We start from the raw sequence: 21,033 nt of genomic DNA on the forward strand, positions 1-21,033 counted from the left end.
CCTCTTGATGTTATCAAATTCCCAACTTTACATGTTTTAAAGTATAAAAAAATATGCAAAGACAAAGTCTTGTTGTTTGGTATTATGTCACTATAGAAAACCATTGTTGGACTATTCTTGTTTGCAAATTACTCTTAGCATTCAACAGGTAAAGTGAAGTTGTTAGTAATTGAATATACAAACATTTATCTTCTCAAAATTATTTTGCTTTGCAGTTTTGATAAATGGAGGTTGGCCTAGCAGTTGGTGGTGCATTTCTCTCTTCAGCTTTGAATGTTCTCTTTGATAGGCTTGCTCCTCATGGTGATCTTCTCGACAATGGAGATGTTGGAAAAGCAAATTGGTCACCTAGGCTTAAACGATCATTTTGGTTCAACTAAACAACAAACAAGAAGAACTTCAACTTCTTTGGTTGATGATTTTAATATCTTTGTCAGGAGGCACTACACCATTTTAGGTCTTTCGCCACACTTAAAAAGTGTTTTCTAAACCATCAAAAAGTGTATCCTTTGATCTAAGGGCACTCTTTTCAACTTGAGGCAACACTTTATAGGGGGTGGACAAAGCAACTGTAACCTCTGATCTAAGGCCACACTTTTTAAGTGTTTCTTTAAATGCTACATTTCGAAATTGTTGCCTAAAAGTTACAAAGGCTACGCTTTTTGAACATCATATTGTAACACTTTTCATCACCTCAAGCTACATTTTTCAAGTGTGGCCTTTATTATTATAGGCCACACTTACAAAACATAGCATTTGTTACCTCCTCTAAAGCTACACTTCAAGTGTTGTGTTTTTTATTTTATATGGTAGAATTTGAGATGAATAAGCCACTCAGATAAAGTTCAATGGCCACACTCTAAAAGTGTGGCAATGTCATATAGGCTAGGGAAAATAGATAAAATCCCCCCTTAACTTGGAAGAAAAATTCACTTTAGCACATTCACTTTCCAGATAATTATTTACCCTCCTAATCTCTTTTCAAGTAAATTAAAATACATCAAAATCGCTGACATGGCAAGTCAAAAAAATTAGGCGCGTATAGATAAAAAATTAAGAAAAGAAAGAATAAGTGGACCCCAATTACATTAATTTTATCCAGTAATCTTTTTTTTTCATCTTCCACATACCATACAACCCCCTACCCCAACCTAACCTCCCATCCTTTCATCTTCGTCACACCCAATCCTCCCCTCCCGCCCTCAACCACAAGTTGCACTACCCCTTTCTTCTTCTTTGACACCCCCACCCCCAACGAACCCCCACCCTTACCATTTTTATTTGTCTTCCAATCTCGGTGCTTCAGATTTTTCTTCTTCTTCTTTATTTGATATACTTTTCGTTTTTTTTCTCATTCTTCAAGACGTCTCATCCCACTCTCATTTCCTTTATTTTATATCAATAAACTCAATAAATGTGATGATCAAGAAGAAATTGGAAATATCAATTTGTTCTTGCTTCAAATTAATTTTTATCTTCATGGAAAGGTTTGAATGGATGAACTTGAAGCTCTTTTCAATGAAACTCTAAAAAAAATTCATTTCAAATTAAATTTTTAGTTGTTATTATTTATTTGTATTAATTTTGTATCTTAAAAGTTGAGTGTTCTTGTGAGAATGGTTTTGAGATTTTGAATCTCTTGCAATTGATTTTTTGAGATTATTTTTCTTATATTAATTCTTATTTTTTGAGATAGTCTTTACTTTCTAAAATTGTAAATAAATAAAAAGAAACAAAAAAGAATTAAAAATCAAAATTTAAATATATTGAATGGGATGTTGATATGGTAATAATGTGACGCTAATGTGGCAATGACGTATCAATGATATGGCACGTGCGGAACGCACTTGCCACTATGAGATTGGTATTATTATATTAGGGTGTATTTAATTAACTTTGAAAGAGATTAGGGGGATAAATAATTACTCGTAAAGTTAAAGTGCTAAAGTGAATTTTCTAGCTAAATTCAAGGGGGATTTTATGTATTTTCCCTATAGGCTATAAATATGATTTTAAAATATCTATTTGCCACAATTTTATTTTTTGCATATTTCTGATCGTCCCCTTATACAGTACTATCTTAATTAGTCAAGTATAAGGACTAATTTATAATGTGAATATATAAAAAGTATATTGTCTCGAATACAATTACTAAAAATCAACATTACAATATGTACACTTGTAATTAATTTCACAAAACCAAAATAAAATTAATCAAAATTGTTCAAGAAGTTTTCATCAGTCACACGGCTCTCCATATATTTGAGTTCCTTGCTTCATTCATGCTCTAATTCCCTATGACATTAAACCACATGTAAGATGTATTACTACAAATAATATTGTTAACTAGAAAATGATTATGAAAGACATAGTTTTTCCTATACTATTCGCAGTCATCAAAAGAAAATCCATTTAAAACTCATATTAAGTGTATCAAAAAGAGAAACATACAAACATTTGATTGAATTTAAGCAAAAGTAGTGAAAGTGAACTTTAAAACATCTGCCACAATTATAAGATGAAGTTAGAGAGAACGAAAGCGAACAATGCCAGGATGAAGCAACTAGTGTAAACATCTAAATTACACAATTATAACAACCTAATGTAGTAAACATTTTGTATATACATTCATAAATAGCAGTTCCAATTTGGGCATGAGACAAGCTATGGTTTCTCTCCATTTACAGTAATTTTCACATCTTCATCTTAAAGTGAGTACTAGGTGTTAATATGTTCTACTTGGATCGAGCAAGATATGCTTATATTGTGGGGGATAAGATGGACACAAACTAGTTCAAATATAGATTAGATCTTCTTTTGATAGATGAGAAATCCACGAGGGATTTCCAATCCCTAATACTGGTCTAAGTTCTCAGATTTCAGTAACAAACTCAACTAAATATTTAATTTTAACAAAATAAAATAGGTGAAAACTTGTTTTTACTCAAGAAGAAACATATTGCATCATCATTGATTTTCTCATACCAAGTTGTAATTCAATTCACTCTATTAAATTATAAACATTTAGCCTTGAAGAAATACTACCCAAAAATGAGATGTCATCATCATTGTAAATTTACAACTCCACACGTAAAAGTCAGAATACATTTCATAGTGAAAAGTAAAATAGCAACCACACGTAAAAGTCAGAATACATTTAGGGTATTTACCACTCGGAATGGTGTTCTTGGTATAGAGAACTGCGCGGGAATATCTTTAGATTTTGTAAATTTTGCTGGAGTTTTATACTGATTTATCCTATGGGAAGCATTTGAACAAGTTCATCGACCTCCGTTTGCACCCTATTAGTAGCACAAGCTTTATTTCTCTCCAAAAAAGGACAAGTAAAATAATATGTACATCATAGCATATAGCCAGAGGCATACACTACGACAAGAATTCAACAAGTTTTACCAGCAAAACTATACGGAAGTATCGGATAACCTCCCCCGAGACACACAACCTTGAGGTCTATGAATGTTGTTACTACCACACTATTAACATGTTTCTAAAACGCACCTGTAATGTCCTCCTTCCTCTTTGTATATATTCAACAAAAAATAAGTTTTGACTGAAATGAAAAGCTGAAAACAACCATTCTTGATCTCACTACAGTTAGCTGGGAAAAGATGCACAATAATGTCGTAACTTGAGTTGGTTCTGGATGGATATTAACTAGCAAGTCGATACTTCATAATACTCGTAATAATTTCTTTTAGAAAAAAGAAGCGAAACTAAACTAATAAGCAGTATATGTATGACATCCGAAATACTAAACTAATTAGAAAAGCAGAAATATTCCTATATTAAATCACTAAGCATATGTAATGGGGATGAGAAGTTTCCTATAAAAAATTATTGTAATGAACTTATGGGTATAATTAAATGTAAACTAATCAGAACAACTCTATTTTTCAGAAAAATATCTTGTTCCTGCTAGACTTCTTTAAGAAGTAATGAATTTCTAATGGCACCACTAACGGTAAAAAAGTTAACAATACAGACTTCTGTTTTTGGGGGAGTTGATATAAGGAATTCATATAGCCAATCTAGGTAATATTTCATGTGACATAATCATATTAGAGAATTTCTTAAAAGTGTTTTGTTCTATGGCCAGGGCATGACACTCAAAATATATAACCATATATTGAGTTTACTACCTAAAATATACACAAAGCATATAATTTTTGATAGGTTATTTGACTTCAAAGACAAGAATGAATTAACAATCTAAATACCTGGAATCATAGTATGTAGTATCTAGGATGAGACTGTGGACTCCACAAGTATGCAAGTCTGCATTCCGTGTAATTTCTTCACAAAATCAGAAATCCCTCTTGTACAGGAAAACCTATGGTAAAACACAAACAAATCATTCATCACAAGAGAACAATTTTGAAATAAAAGGAGAATTCCTTACGAGCTGATGCTATTTTCTTTGTTTCTCTTTGTGCTGATTCGGCTATGAACATTTGAAAATATGGTTGTCCGAAGAGGTCTTACAATCTCAATGGAAGTTGTTGAGGAACCATTGAGAAAATCTCTTCTCAAGTATGTTAAAACATCCTACAATGATATAAACAATATACCTTAAGAATTATATTGAAAAGAAGAGTTATAAAGAATTATAAATTTATATCTTAGTAGTTAGAAAATACATTCTTTCTTTCTAAAATAGGACTAATGAAACAACTTTTTATCAACTTGCTTTTTTTGTACCAACATCAAGAAGTGTGATCGTCGTAACATTTTGTCGAGCTACTTTTTCCTCGACAGTTTCCTTTTAGCAGATGTAATCAGTTAGGATATGGATTGTATGTGTTTGGGGGCACTGAATGGAGGGAACAAAACACTATTTTCCAGAAGGCAAATTATAAAACATAGAATTTCATTTAGAAGAGTGGCATAAATTAGTACAACCTTGATAGTCAATATATGATTCTATATGTTAAACGTTTATACAATTGTGTAAAGAGAGAGTGACACAAAAAGAGAGGGAACAGACATGTGTCTAGTACTTAAAACTATAGGAGGAGAGTCTAATAAAAAAATTAAGTTAAATTTTGTAGTTGGTGGGAAGGTCACATACAATCTCTTTTCCTCTATAAAACAAGAAGTTATACATAAAAAACACCAAAGAGGACTCTATCCTAAGAAAGAAAAACAATAAGATAATATCATTTCCCGGTTATACCTCAAAAAAATTACAAAACATGCAAAGGAAACTGGAATCTAGAATGTCTAAACTACTTTATCACACAATTAAAAACAAAAAAAAAAGCAAATCCAAACATAGAATTTATATAGACTTTGTATGCTTCATAATAGGCCGCGTGCAGCAGAAGCATGGCAATTCGAGCAACATTACCAACAAAGTGCGATCATTTCTGGATCAATGACGAGTTGCACAATGTATGTGTTTCACTGGTGGGTAGCCGCGTACCAATATTTAATAGCTTATGATAAAGTTCTAGGTGAAGATTTGTGATATAACTCAATCATTTTGAACAGTAACTCCTTGTACAAATAATCATCTAGTAAGCCAGAATATAAGATTTTTTATGCATTTAGGGTAACCGACAACTCACCTGAAGCTCCGGTGGAAGATATCTTATCTTTAGAACTGCGGGTCAACATCTCGTCACATTCATCCTAAAAAATCAAAAGTAAAGTAAGATATCAAATATTTAAATGGAATAGCAATCAGCTGAAAAAAGATTGAACAAGAAAGATAAATATGAATGTAAAAAGCCATAAACTTACAAGAATCAATTATTTTATGGCCATAGTTGTAAATTTCTCCTTTTAATCATGTCACAGACTCTTTTGGGAGTTCCAGAGACTACTTATACTCCATGCTCTAGCTTTCTAATATCTTCACCCACGTTGTTGCCTCCAATGCATGCATGTGCCTGTATGTTAATGTAATCTCCAATAGCTAAAATCACCTTTATGTCAATGCTTCTATGTAAGAAAACACAAAGGAAATTACATAGAATTCTCAAAACTTCATGAAATATAAAACTACATAATAATTTTGAAGTGTACTTTTGGTAAACAAATTTAGAATTTTACATGTGGCTAAAAGGAAATAAAGTCTGAACTTAATAAATGATAACAATAAAAGTACTTCTTATCGAAAAAGCTCATACCTTGAGTATCTTGCCTCACCAAAAAAAAATAGGAGCAAAATCTATCATATCTTGATACTAGATTTTAAGTCATACCAAAAAGTAAAATCACCTCACTTGAAATAAATTTAACATCAAACGCATCCATCATATCCACATTTCAATCAACTCAACCCTCAGAGTAATGAAACACCTCACCATCATTAATCATAGTGTATAATAGAAAAACTAGCAAGAAAATTCATGATTTTAATAGTATTGTCAGGGGTACTTCTCAGTGGCAATGGGAGTAAGCCTAGTACAAATAAATGTACTTCCAATCATTTTCAAATATTTTACACTACTGAAGAAGCTTCCAAGACTTATCAATTTAAGATGCACAGTTTTCATAAACTAGTCAAGGAACAGCAGCAGTAACATACTTTTTAAAAAAATGTCAGAAAAGATAAATTAGTGAATACTAAATGAGGACAACATAACCTACCTGGTCATGACCGATCTCAGCCAAAATTAGCTTATCAATCTTAGGAAAAAACAGAAATCACATAATTAAATAATGGCTATTGGCCACCATGAAGAACCATCTGCTGCGTAATACTACTATAATCTGGGAAAACCGAAATCAATACAAAAAACATCAATAGATAAGAAAATCGAAACCCACAAGTGAAACATCTTAGCCAACACAATAAACCTAGACATAAAAAATAGAAACTCTTAGCTGATAAATAAAAAAAAATTCAGATAGTTCTGTCCCTAAAAGAAAAAGGGAGTAGTAATTTATATTGACAGTGGGAAACATCAATGGAGCTCAGAAACTTCACCTTCAAAACTGAATTTTTGTACATCAAAAGAGAGTTAAAATTTTACATATACTTTCAAACCAATTGATTTGTTATCAAACCGACTTACAGCTGTGTTGATAACTTATTCAAATGCTTTTGAGTAGTAATTTCCTCTTTATCGTTTGCTAAATATGCCTAGGGCTCAGTTTGACGTCCATTATTTTCGAGACTTTCTTCCCTACTTTGGAATTTAAGCTGTAAAACCCCAAAGTGATCGATTCCTTTTAAACAAAAATAATAATTCAATCAATTGACAATAACATTGTTTTTAATACCAGATTATTAGTAGATAATATGAAAGAATATTGGTGTGTGATTCTTAATCTTGACAGAATCATACTTACCCTCGACGAAATTCTTATTAGAAGTTTAGCTTAGCTCTTATGTTCTTCGGCTTTCCCTCTTATGTTCTTCGATCTATATCATTTTATCTTCAACTCTTCAAAAAAATCTTTTTCTGGGGAAGAGAATCGGGTATAGAAGTAATCTTCAACACAACTCTTTGATCTTGAGTTTAACTCTTCCATCATCAGCTTAATTCATCCATCATCAGCTGAGCTCTTCGATTTGTTCTTCTAGAGAAAGAGTACAATGTCTTCTAGAGAAAGAGTAAAGCTAGAGAAAGAGTATAATGTCTTCTAGAGAAAGAGTAAAGCGTGTTCTAGAACCTTGAGAAGAAAAAGGTTTTATAAATTATTAATTTGTTTTTTTTGGCCAATAAAAATGAGAGGTAGAGTTTAAAATGATGGAGGGAATACTATATTTTAGTGAAAACTTTAAGGCCACACTTTTAATGTGTTGTTTTTACAAACAAAGGACACTTAAAAAGTGTGGCCATACATGTAAATAGTTGTAGCCATTTATTTGATATTTTAACAACACTTATAAAGCTTATATTATACCATTAAAGAGTACACTTTGAAGTGTTGCCAAAATTATCGTAGCCAAAAGTTAAAAATTTCAGCTACGCCTTAAAAGCATTCCCAAAACTACTTTAGGCAACACTAAACAAGTGTAGTACAGAATAAGTGTGGTCGTAGACATAAAATGGTGTAGTGTAGAATGAAATAAATTATTTGTTTATCTGGTTATTTTTTGAAGATGCAAATTGAAAAAATCTGGTTGTAGTTCCTATTTTTTGAATGGGTGGCGTCACTTGGTAAAGCGCTTTACAATGATGAGAGAGTGCATAAACATTTTGGTCCAAAAGCTTGGTTTTGTGTTTCTGAGGCATATGATGTTTTCATAATAACAAAAGGTTTGCTTCAAGAGATGGATCAACTGACTTGAAGGTTGATGGCAATCTTAATTAGCTACAACTAAAATTGACGAAAAACTTAAAGAAGAAAAAGTTTCTTATTGTTCTGGATTATGTGTGAAATGACTTGAGAAATATTTTTGTACAAGGAGATGTAGGAAGTAAGATCATTGTGATAACACTTAAAGATAGTGTTACCTTGATTATGGGTAGTGAGGTAATCAAGGTGGGGACTCTGTCTGATGATGCCTCTTGGGATCTATTCAGACGACATTCACTAGAAAGCAGGGATACTAAAGAACATCCAGAACTTGATGACATTGGAAAAGAAATTGCAGAAAAGTGTGAAGGGTTCTGTTTAGCTCTAAAGGCACTTGCCAATGTTTTATGCTTCAAATCAGAGGTGGATAACTGGAGATACATTTTAAGAATTAAAATATGGGAGCTTACAAGTTGTTCGAATGGTATATTTCCAGAGTTTATCTTAAGCTACAATGATCTTCCTACACACTTGAAGCAATGATTTTTTAGTGTGCAATATATCCCAAAGATTATCCATTTTGCAAAGACCAAGTTATTCACCTTTGGATTGATAATTGTATTGTACTACAGTTGCATTAAGGTAACCGATACTTTCTCAAGTTGAAATCAATATCACTTTTTGAAATGGTCTCGGAGTCTTCTGAAATAGACATAGATAAATTCTTAATGCATTACCTTGTCAATGATTTGTCCGAAATTGCATCTTCAAGTCTTTGGATGAGGTTGGAAGAGAGCAAAGGATCATATATATTGGAACAATGTCGGCACATGTCCTATTCAATATGAAAATATGGTGACATTGAGAAATTAAAATTACTCTTTAAATCAGAGCAGTTGAGGACATTAGTTGCAATCAATAGCCAACACTATTATTACAACATAAAGCTAAGCAAGAGGGTGTTGCATAACATACTAGGAAGACTAAAATCCTTAAGGGCATTATCATTGTGAGGATATAGGATTAAGGAATTTCTAAATTACTTGTTTATCAAATTAAAGCTCCTCAGCTTTTTGGACCTTTCTTGGACAGAGATTATAAAGTTGCCTTATTCAGTTTGTGGACTGTATAACTTGGAGACATTTTTCTTGTCATCTTGTTATTATATTAAGGATATACAGCCGCTACATATGGAGGGGTTGATTAACTTGTGGCAGCTTAACATAAGAAACATTTGTTGATTTAAGGTGCCGCTACATCCAACAAAGTTTAAAAGCCTCCAAGTTCTAGTTGGATCCAAGTTTCTTCTATGTGGTTTGAGGATGGATGATTTGGATGAAGCACAGAACTTGTATGGATATGTATTGGTTGTGGAATTGCAAAATGTGGTTGATTGAAGGCAAATTGTGAAGGAAAATATGAGGGAGAAGGACCATGTTGACAAGTTATCATTGGAGTATATTGAAATAGTAGTATTGAAATTCACAACTGAAAGAGAAATACTTGATGAGCAACGCCCACATAAAAACCTAAAAGAAGTCGAAATCACTAGATACTGAGGGACAAGCTTCACCAATTGGCTAGCTGATCCTTTGTTTCTTAAACTAGTGAAATTGTCTCTTATCTATTGCAAAGACTGTTATTCCTTGCAAATACTAGGACAACTCCCCTTTTTAAAATTCCTTTTGACTAGACGGATGCACGGAATAAGAGAGATGACATAAGAATTATATGGTAGTTTTTCCTCCAGAAATCCTTTTAACTCTCGAGTGGAGCTTAGATTTGAAGATATTTTTGAGTGGAAGCAATGGCACCTACTAGGAAGTGGAGAGTTTCCTACACTTGAGAACCTTTAAATTATAAATTTCCCTGAAGTCAGTTAGAAGACACCCATCAAAATTTTAAGTTTAAAATGGTTCCAAGTTATTGGTTATCCAAAGGTTTTTATGATGCTCAACTGCTTAGATCCCAACTTGAGGGAATGAAGAAAATTGAAGAACTATTTACTAGGAATTATAAATCTGTTACGTGCTGTTATATTCTAGGTGTTTTGATGATCCTAACAAATGCAAGGACCTTGTCCCTAGCAGACTGTTATTGTCAAGATACAAATGGGTACAAATGTAAAGCTATCATGTCAGGAGGTAGGTGAAAATTGTAATATCTTATACCGATATTAAAAACCGACAAGATTGCATGTTTCAGCATTTCACAAATGTAGGGACAGGGTCACTCTTAGAGTTTTCTCAATCATGTGCACAATGTAGCACACCTGTAAAATTTTTCCATGCCAGTAAGTTGTTGAAGCGTTAATGAACTACACCAATAAGAATGGACCTAGTTGATATTCCAATGGTAATTGTATCTTTATGGTTTATTTAGCCAACATGACAAACATCAAATAAATTCATCCAAAGAAGGAAATTAGAATCAAACATTTTCAAGAACTCATAAATAAGTTTGCAAGGGACCTAGTCCCTGTAAAACTTCGATATGAAAAGGTGACAAAACAGTTGTCAAAAAAATTGCCACCTTTGATGTGGTAGGTGAGAAACTTTTTCGAACAACACAATTTCAGCCAATAGGGTTGTCTCCACGGGTTTGTGTTTTTTTATATCATGTCTTTCCAAAATACACAAACTTAAGATTTGGCAAACTAAACTTGGACTTTCTCTGAAAATTCATGAGCTTAAAAGGCAGGCGATCTTCAAGGAAAAATACTACTCATACTCAACACAGGACCTAATAGAGTGTTGAAGCGTTTGTGTTGAGTTTGAGTTGTATCTATAATTTTATAAGGTTTTGCAACTTGCAAATTCTCAAGAACACAAGCAAAGACTCACTTTCAAGAAGTATTCTCTGGAAAGCACAACAAAGACCTGATCAAGTTGCAAGCATCAGAGTTATACTTCCATGCATGTACTGTAAATTTGTTCCTTGTCTATAAAGGATTCAGGTTTGTCAAAGTCTAAATTAATTAGGGTTAACTTATTTAGTAGGCAAAATTGTTTTGTTGCTCAGTAAAAATTTGAAGTTATCTAGGTGGGATGGTTTAGTGGGAAGTGTTGTATCTGCTTAGTCAAATTATAAATCATCTGGAGCGTGGTGGTTTAGTCGGTGGTGTGCTATTCGCTTACAAAAGTCTAAGTTATGTAGGGGTGATAGCTGAGTGGTCGTTGTTGTATCCGCTTAGGCTTTTCAAGTAATAGAGTTATACTTGGTCGTGAAATTAATGACTTTTTCTCACATTGGTTGTAATCGGGTTTCAATTTTGCTTGAGTATATTAGTGAAGAGGCTTGAAATCATAATCAATAAGTCATGGTTTCACTCCCTTCATCAAGGATGTTTCCAAATATAATGCTTGTGTTGTGTTCTCCTTTCTGTTTATTGTTCGTATTGTTCTTGCTGTGTCTAGGGACCTGGTACATTGACTAATAGTGGACGCATGCATTCTATCAATTAGTATAGAGAGCTTCTTTCTATCTAGCTAACACCAAGTGAGAGATTTATTCAAGGAATGGCAGCTCAACTAAGTCTTGAGGGTCCTTACGCTTCTACCATGGAAGTGAAGGAGGGAGATCTAACTCAAGAGGTTCCCAAGTCAAAAGATAGTACAATGCATAAAGAAAGAAGGAGAAGTCAATAATGCAAAAGGTATCTCAAAATAATTCTTTTGAAGATGAAGAGGAGATTACTTATTTGACTAAAAGTTTTCAAAAAATAGTCAAAAATATTTAGGGTGTTAAAAGTAGGGAAAGTCTAACAGACCAACAAATGTAAACGACCTCTTCATAAGGGTGGAAAGCCATCACACTTTATGGGAGACTTTGAGATCCATAAATATGAATGTCAAGACCCCAAAGAAAAGTGAAGGGACTAAACTCCTAATCGTGGTACGGTAAAAGCTAATGTCGATTGGGTGGTAAAGAAAGTCTTTGCGGTATGGAAAAATGCTTGTAGTGATTTTGAAGAATGCTTGTAGTGATTCTTAAGATGATATACACAGAAAAAATGGTTGTATCATTCTCAAATGCAAAGACAAAAGATCAAGTCGGATTAATGAAGTAGATAAGAATAAAGATGCAAAAAGGGACAAATAATTTGCTCTCAAGGTGTCACAAAGTGATGTATCTTAAACAAAAGATAACAGGGGCTATGCCACTCAATGTTTTCAAAAAATCATGAGAATACGTGGAACTCTCATGAAGGAAGGAAATCTTGACAAGGTTACAAACACATATGACGTGTGTTTCAAGTGTGGTAAACCAGACCACTTCATTAGAGATTGTCGTGTGCATAAGGGTGAACACAACAAATGTGTCATGTCCGGAGGAGACAAGAATAAAAGCAGGGACAAGGTTTGTGACATGTCAAGCAGAAGAGGAATTGTTGATCATGTTGTGAAAAAGGCTCTTGCCATCTCGAGTAATTCCTTAAGTAACTTAGAGGGGTCAGAACATCCTTAAGATGCATCAATGATTGAAGTCAAAGATAGTGAAGATGTGTTTGATGCCATGTTTGCATTCATGGAAAAGTCAGATGATGAATATATCAATGAAAAGGTATCCTTATCTCACTTCAAGTAAAATGTAAATGTCTTTACCACTAGAAAATTGAGAAAGCTAGTCGTTTTACTCGTTGATCCAATCAGTGAGCTAACCACTGAGAAGGATCTATTATACAATAGCTTAGACATATTTCAAGATGAAAAAATTTCTATGGTTACCCAAATATATAGTATTGAGAAACAAATTATTGTTCTAGAAGCTGAAAAATCTAGAACTAAAGGAAAAGATAAAAAGAGTGACTATTACAGTTTCTAAAGGAACAAACGAGGTCACCAACTTGCATGTGGAGATTGAAAATATGTTTCACCCTTCTTTACTGGAAATTTGGTGTTGTTAGGGGAGCTAGTCTGTGTAAAAGAGGAGCTGAGCAAATCTCTTAAATGGACCACATCCCCTAAAATCCGTACAAATATTATCTTCCAAGGTAACAACTATAAAAGAGGGGTGGGTTGAGAAAAGATAGATTACCCCTACGATCCTCTCACCAAAAATTTTTCTATTGTTGAAAATCTGCTATGTTTGCACTATGGGTGAGAAGGTCATCTGAAGAAGACTGTAGCTTGGAAGTGAACTCAAGAAAGTTCTTCAAATTGTTCTAAACAGAGGAACAAAAAGAAGAAGGGACTAGTTCTTTCCATTATTCCAAAGTTGAAGAAAATTGGGTCCCCGCATTGGACAAAAAATTTTCTTATCACTCTGTTATCTGCTTACTGGGAACTCCGTCTCAAGTGGGTTTCGAAGTTCAACAAGTTATTCATTATTCAAGTGAGATGAGGTAGTATCACTCAGTGTTTTCTTAGGAATGGTAAATGCTTAATGCATATGACAGAGTATACCTAAAACATTCTCTCCCTCAAGGCACTTAAAGGTGGATTTGTCTCTTTTGTAAATGACAAATAATTGTACATTCTTAGTGTAAGCAGGACTTCAAAGTCCATGGAACACTATCTTTAAGTTGTGTACTATGTCAATGGGTTGAAGTACAATCTTCTAAGTGTTCCACAAATTTGTGATAAAGATTTCAGATTGTCTCTTACTAGATACATGTGTGGTCATAACTTAATCTTTCGAATGATGAACTTGACTTAAAAGAGAGGCAAGATCTTGTAGATTGTTGATCTAAATACTGCTCGTAGTTGTAGTCTCGCTTGTTTGTGTGCTCAAACTTAGAATGTTTATGTGTAACACAAGAGACGTGCTCATGAATAATTGAGAGGCTGCAAAATTAAGAAGTTTCCGAGATTGAAGAGTTGCTTCAGATTTAGATAAATGGGCTAATCAATTAGCTTGTTGAAGAACATTCTCTTCATGAATCCAACAAACTCAAAGAAGCTGATGCAGATGATAAACCTAATGAGGGACATAGTCTTGTAGACAAGGCTGAACAAAGATGATGTTGTTAAAACTTATAATATGAAGCATGAAGGTTAGATTGAAGAAGCTAATCAAGCTCAGTGTCAAAGAATAAAAGTGTGACACTCGGATTCTCCGATCAGTTGACTGGCTGTCCAAGTTTCCTTTAAAAGTAGGTCCAAAAGAGGTTTTGTTGTAGTACTGAGTATGATGGGATAATTAAATTTCTTCTTGGAGCTGCAAAAACAAACAAACTTCTAAGTAGGATGCTGATAAATCTGGTCTATATGTTAAAGATACCGGTGTTAGGATTTATGCAAGAATCCAAATTTGTCCAACAGAATCACACTTGAAGGTTTCTCATAGAATGCTAAGACTTTTTTGTAAAGACAGGGACCTAAACTACTCTATCCATTAACATATTTATTGTGATGTTGATTGTACTGGGTATAATGTTTATAGAAAGAGCAGGAGTGACTTATTTTATGAGGTCATATCTCATACATAAGGATTAAAAGACTAGATTTTGTTGCCCCTTTAACAATGGAGGCAGCCTATGTAGCTGATGCACACTGAGGTGCTCAAATTATATGGATCAAACATCATCATGATGTTATAAGAGTGGTTATTCAAACTATCCCTTTTCTATGTGTTATCACGAGTATCTTCATGAGTGTTCTCATTATGGCTAAGAACTCAAACCACCATAAAAGCACTAAGCATATATATGTGAGACCTCACTTTCTAAAAGATCATGTTGAGAAAGAAAATATCGACTTGTAATTCTGTAAGATCAAATATCAAATCAATGATGTCTTCACAAAACCTCTAACGAGCGACCTGGTTCAGATAAACAAATTGAAGTTGGGGATGCTGAAATTGAACTAAATAGATCCTTCCAGAAACAATCAACCCTCTCATGACTATGCAAATAGAGAAGGCATTCTTGTTTTTTAGTTATATTTGTTTTAGAAAATTTAATCTCATACATTTTGTAGGTATACACACATGGAAAAAGGGTTGATGGAAAAGAAAGTCAGGATAGATCTAGGCCATCTCATTCATCCTACAGAGATGGATCTGGTCCATTCTCGAAGGTTAGCACTCTTAACATTGCATTTTGTATTATGCATAAGAAATGTCGCAATTTCCACTCATCTGTCATCTAGGTATCTGCTGGTTGAGTTATTATTGAATAACAAGATAACACTCTCTTTCACAAGATACCCCCTTCCACTTTCGTTGTACTATATTTTTCTTTACATATCCCTAGAAAACTCTATTCCCTTTCAAAAAATTAGAAAGATTCAAAATCCTCTTTTCTATTCACTCAAAAAAACATAAAATGTTTCAATTGTTTGTTCCTATTAGAGAATTTTATGTTAAAAGAAATTTTTGAGTGTTAAGAGGGACATAGTCCAACAAGCAAAATGAAAAAGGTGGAAGAGATGATGTTCAAAAGGGAACAGGTTGATACTTCGAGAATTCAATATATTCTTAATGGAAGGGTCAAAATGAAAATGAAAAAAGTTCTTTGTCCCTTAGTTATTGACATATTTATCTCGGAGGCCTTAAGTAAGTTTCATCTTGCTAATCAGAATTGATTTGAAAGCTATGACCATTGCTCTTGCCAACAAGGATACTAAAATAGTTTTTTGAAGGCTTAGCTTCTGGAGGAACAATCGGAGGGGCCACGTACAACAAAACAAAAATGTTGGCAACAAAGCATGTTGAACCTCAAGAGAAGCTTCTAAAAGAACATGCTAAGGGATACATTCTACTAATTCTATTCTTTTCATCCATTGTTCCTAAGTCATCCGCTCTCTCCCTACATTCCCATGTCATTCCTTCTTTCTCTTTTCTATCAACACTCACTAGGTATTGCATTGGTTGTCATTCATAATGATGTTTGCAATGTTTCGATAGCTGATCTTTTATTTGTCAATGAAAATGTCTTGTGTTTACTGACTTGTCTCATTAGTTTATGCATTTTTACTCATGCTCACTGTTGCTCAAGTGGCCATAAATATGCTTGAACTGCATTTTTGTCAACTTGGTTTACTGCTTTAACCCTTTTTAATGATGTCAAAAGAGATAAAGTTGTTAAGGTAAGGTATGATATCAATTATGTTATATTTTCTTGATAAAAAAACATGGTCATGTCTATAGGAGGAATCAATTGTACCTACTTGAAGAGATATGGTCATGCCGATAGGGGGAATAAATGGTGTACCATGGTTTCACAGTACTTTCACTGCTTTTGTTAAGTTTAGTGTGTGTCCAGGGCCTTTTTGTTGTAATTTTAATGTATTTTTATATGTGTTTTGCAAGAACTTTGTCCAAAATGAAAATGCAAAAAGATGTGAAAAAATCAGTGCAGAAGCGACCAAAAAGCCATCAACAGACCATAGGTGGTGATCGTCGACTGGAGGTTCAAGTATCTGGAAGCAACTCGGGGAATTCTTACTAAGTGCGGGGCTACAAAAAGATTAATGGTCCGTCGACTAATTGATAGTTGGCAAATCGTTGATGAGATTAGATATTCATCTAGTACCCGATGTTGAAGAAAAGCTAAGTGTGGAAGCACGATGGGAATCAACGGGCCCTAAGTGAATCGACTGACCGTGTTGTTGGTCCGTCGATTGGATCAGAGAAGATACAACATGTAACCTTTAAAATATGCTAAGTATGGACCGATGGAGGCAGTCGACATGCCATCATTTTATCGACAGACCGTCTGTGGGGTTGTCTATTGAAGCTGCATTTTGGACAAAACTTTCATTATTTTGAATCATTTTTAATTTAGGACTCTTTTTATTATAAGTAGGGTAAATAAACTCGTTTTTTGGGTTGGATATTTTTATCAATTTCATACTTTTGTTCTTGGATATTTGTTGTGGCTATTGATTCAAATTTCCAGATTTGGTGTTTACGATAATTGTGTGATTTCAAGTTGAATTTCTAGATTTTCTTCAAATTTGTCAAAGTAAGTTCATGATTTCTTATTCATCAATAATGAATTGTGTTCTTCTAAACATAGGTAACTAAATCCACAACTAGGGTTGTGGGAACCATGGGTGATTAACAAAACAAACCTAGCTAAATAACAATTCGCTGATAGGTTAGTGCATACATCAATAATTCTTTCGTCTAGAAATCATTCTAGCGAGTGCACGCGTTCGAACTCACCCTATTGCTACTTGCTGGACCAAGGGATTAGTTAATAGAAAAAGAAGTATTTACATAGATTTAGTGGATAGTAACTAATAGGCTAGTTTCGATTGGTGCGAATTAATAGCTAAGCCAAATATCGAATATGATACTTAATATGGAGTAAAGGTAAGGGTAAGTAACTTAAAACACACATAGCCAGACCAAGGTACGGGGTGAAATTCTCTAAATGCCAGACCAAGGATTTAGAGATACATATCTTATCACTTTGCATGCAAAACACTAGAAAAGAGTTGTTATCGCTAGGATTATGATGTTATGAACCTATGGGGAACACTTACACCCTAGTTTCTCTTATGACTTGGATAAACACAAATAGTTTAATTTTTCTACTTGCTTAATTTTACAACATTGCAACACTTCTGTTTTATAAACCTCCCCCTTTTAATTATTAGTTTTCGGAGGGAACTTGACTAAATAGAGGTAATCGTACATTAAAGTTAAGTCTAAATCAATTTCCTTGTGGAATCGACCCCAACCTAATAGTTCGATTCTTTACTTGATATGAATGCTTATACTTCTTTAGGAAAGTATAATTTGAGCGTATCAAATTTTGGCGACGCTGCCGGGGAGAGTCGCTTTAGAGTAACATTAATATAAATTATAGTATTTTAGTTAAAAAATTTCTAATTTACTTTTTCTCTCTATTTTTGTGTCTTTCAGGTCTAGCTAATCTATAGCCAGTACATGGAGTCAAGGAGAACCAATACTTTCATTTGATCCAAAACTCAACCGTACACTTCACATTATGAACGATCCACAGAATACTACTAATCTTGTTGATAGAATCAACCATTAACTTCCTTCGCGGTTGAGGCTCACAACCAAGTGATTGTGGAAAATCGTGGTGATTGTGATGTGAGGAGGCAACCTCCCGTCCTACGCCCTTAAGAGTTTGATAGGGGCAACATAAACATCACTGACTCTGATGGGCCTCTTGTCACACCTCCTCTACCCCAGGGTCATACATTCGTGGTAATTAGTAGCTTGATGAAGATGTTCACCGCTAGAGGTTTGTTTTGGGGACTACCATCTGAGGATCCACATGCCCACATTAAAAAACTGAGGTTTGTGTGTTGGGAGGCCAGACTTGTACGTGGATGTTATCGGATTATGGGTGTTCCCTCTCTCAGTGACAGGAAAGACCGAAATTTAGAGCAGTTGAGGGATATGTTCCTAGAACGTTATTACCCGGTGTCTAAAAATCTCAACCACAAAGATAAATTGAACAACTAGGCGGCTTTGCTTGGGGAATCGGTGTGTAGCTCTTGGAATAGGTTCACCTCATTTTTGAGAAGTTTCCCAACAACCGAATTGATGATGAGTCATTGAAAGAGTACCCCTATCGGGGGCAAGATGCTAATAATAAGGCAGTACTTGATACTATTGCTGGTGTTCTTATGGTGAGTGAACATATACTGATATCGCGAAGAAGTTTGAGAAAATTTCTCGCAACAATAAGGCTTGGAGAACTAGGAAGTCAGACACTGGAGAAACGCCTTTGCAGTGCAAGCTACACACAACCCAACATCATATGAGATTCATGAAGAGATTACTCAAATGAGAAATTAGATCGGGTTGGCATTGAAACATATCACTGAAAGTGCGGAGAAAGTAAATACAGTGAATTATATGACTAAACCACCAATACTGACAGATGAATTCTACCATGAAGAGGATTTTTATGCAGTGAATGAGCAGACGGGGGGTTTCCGACTAAATGCCTATGGAACCAATTAGGAGAATTGGCGGAAAGGTCAAGGAAATCAAGGTCTTTACAATCAAGAGGGTCATTATGTGCGATATGGAAACTACAACCGCGATAACAACTTCAATCGGGGTAACTATGGTAACATAAACCATCGAAGTGGGCCTTATGTTACACCTCAAAATTGGGATGTTTCTCCTAGGGATGGTGGAGGTTGTATGGCGCGAGTTGAAAATATATTGCAAAATATAATGAGGAGGTTCGATGCTAGAGATGAACACGCCAAAGAGTTTAGAGGTGATTTGGCTAATATTTTGGAAAAAGTGGATTCACATGCAATCTGAATCAAGAATCTTGCGTTGCAACTGGCCCAATCATCTTCTATTGTGAATCCACCTAAACCAGGTACTCTTCCTAGAAATACTATCCAAAATTCAAAAAATGATGGACATTGCATGGAAGTCACTACTTGAGGGCGCAAGCAAACCATGGACCCACCTATGTCGTCTGGTATGGAAGATGAGGTGAGAAAAGATGATGAGGTAGTGGAAGATAATGGTGAGTTAGTAGATAAAGCAGTGAAAAAAGCCGAGATACCCCAAAAGATATTCCCCGTTCCTAGATCACCACCACTATTTCCACAAAAATTGGTAAAGAAGATTGAGAATGGTAGATACCGGCGTTTTATTAAGATATTGAAATAGCTTTCCATCAATCTCTTTAATAGAAGCTCTTGAACAAAATCTCAGTAATGCCAAGTTTATGAAAGATATGGTTACTAAGAAGATATTGGTAAGTTTTGAGGATGATTACCAAATGCAACATTGTAGTGCTATTGCTACAAGATCTCTTGTGCAAAAGAAAAAAGGTCCGGGCGCTTTCACTATTCCATGTACCATCTGGTTGTTACATTTTGCTAAATAACTACGTAATGTTGGTGAGCATAAATCTCATGCCTCTCTCTATTTACAAGAAGTTGGGTTTGTGTGACCAAAAGCCCATCGCGATGCGGTTACTGATGGCCGATCGAATGGTGAAGAGACATATTGGGATACTCCACGATTGTTAGTGAAGGTCGAGTCATTTATATTTCCGGCTGACTTTGTGATTCTTGATTATGAGTTGGATTTTGAGGTGCATATTATTCTTGGGAGGCCGTTCCTTGCTACTGGTCGCGCCTTGGTTTACATAGAAAAAGGGTATACGAAGTTTTGTAGGTCCATGAAGCAGAGTGGTGAGATCCAAATGATATCTACTATATCATATATGGTTGGTGACTCTTTTGATTGTTGTTTGAATCATTTGGCTGAGGTTCTCAAAAGATGTGAATATTGCAACCTTATGCTAAATTGGGAAAAGTGTCACTTCATGGTGAAAGAGGATATTGTATTGGGTCAACGGATCTCAGAGAAGGGATAGAGGTTGATCGTGCCAAAGTTGAGGTTATAGAGAGACTTCCTCCACCTATCTCTTTAAAAGGTGTCAGAAGTTTTCTTGAACATGGGGGCTTCTACCGGAGGTTTATTAAATATTTCTCAAAAATTGCACATCCTTTGTGCAAGTTACTTGATAAGAATTGTAAATCTTATTTTGATTAATCTTGTCTGAAGGTATTTGGAGAGTTGAAGGCAAAGTTGGTGTCTACGCCCATAATTATTTCCCCGGATTGGAGTAAGTCATTTGAGTTGATGTGTGATGCTAGTTGGGTTGCTCTTGGTGTGATATTTGGACAAATGAGGGATAAAATACTTTACCCTATTTATTATGCTAGTAAGGCCCTAAATGAAGCACAAAAGAACTACATTGTGACTTAACAAGAGCTCCTTGTTGTAGTATTTGCTTTTGAAAAACATTGCTCCTATTTGCTTTGCACGAGAGTCATAGTGCATATTGACCACTCCGCTTTGATATATTTGATGGTAAAGAAGGATGAAAAACCAAGGTTGATTAGATGGGTA

General features: G+C 34.5%; 1 long non-coding RNA gene and 1 pseudogene across 1 annotated transcript; one reads left to right on the forward strand and one right to left on the reverse strand.

Moving 5' to 3' along the window:
• Positions 1-2,133: 2,133 nt before the first annotated feature.
• On the reverse strand, positions 2,134-7,604 carry LOC104644655 (uncharacterized). Its single transcript, XR_738534.4, has 5 exons — positions 5,764-7,604; positions 5,589-5,652; positions 4,421-4,566; positions 4,239-4,351; positions 2,134-2,295 (listed from the first exon to the last, which is right to left on the reverse strand). It is a non-coding gene; the product is annotated as an uncharacterized lncRNA (long non-coding RNA).
• A 3-nt stretch (positions 7,605-7,607) lies between these two features.
• On the forward strand, positions 7,608-8,757 carry LOC109118898 (putative disease resistance protein RGA3; annotated as a pseudogene).
• Positions 8,758-21,033: the final 12,276 nt, after the last annotated feature.

This window comes from Solanum lycopersicum, chromosome 11 (assembly GCF_036512215.1).
Source record: "Solanum lycopersicum chromosome 11, SLM_r2.1".
Classification (NCBI taxonomy): Eukaryota; Viridiplantae; Streptophyta; class Magnoliopsida; order Solanales; family Solanaceae; genus Solanum; species Solanum lycopersicum.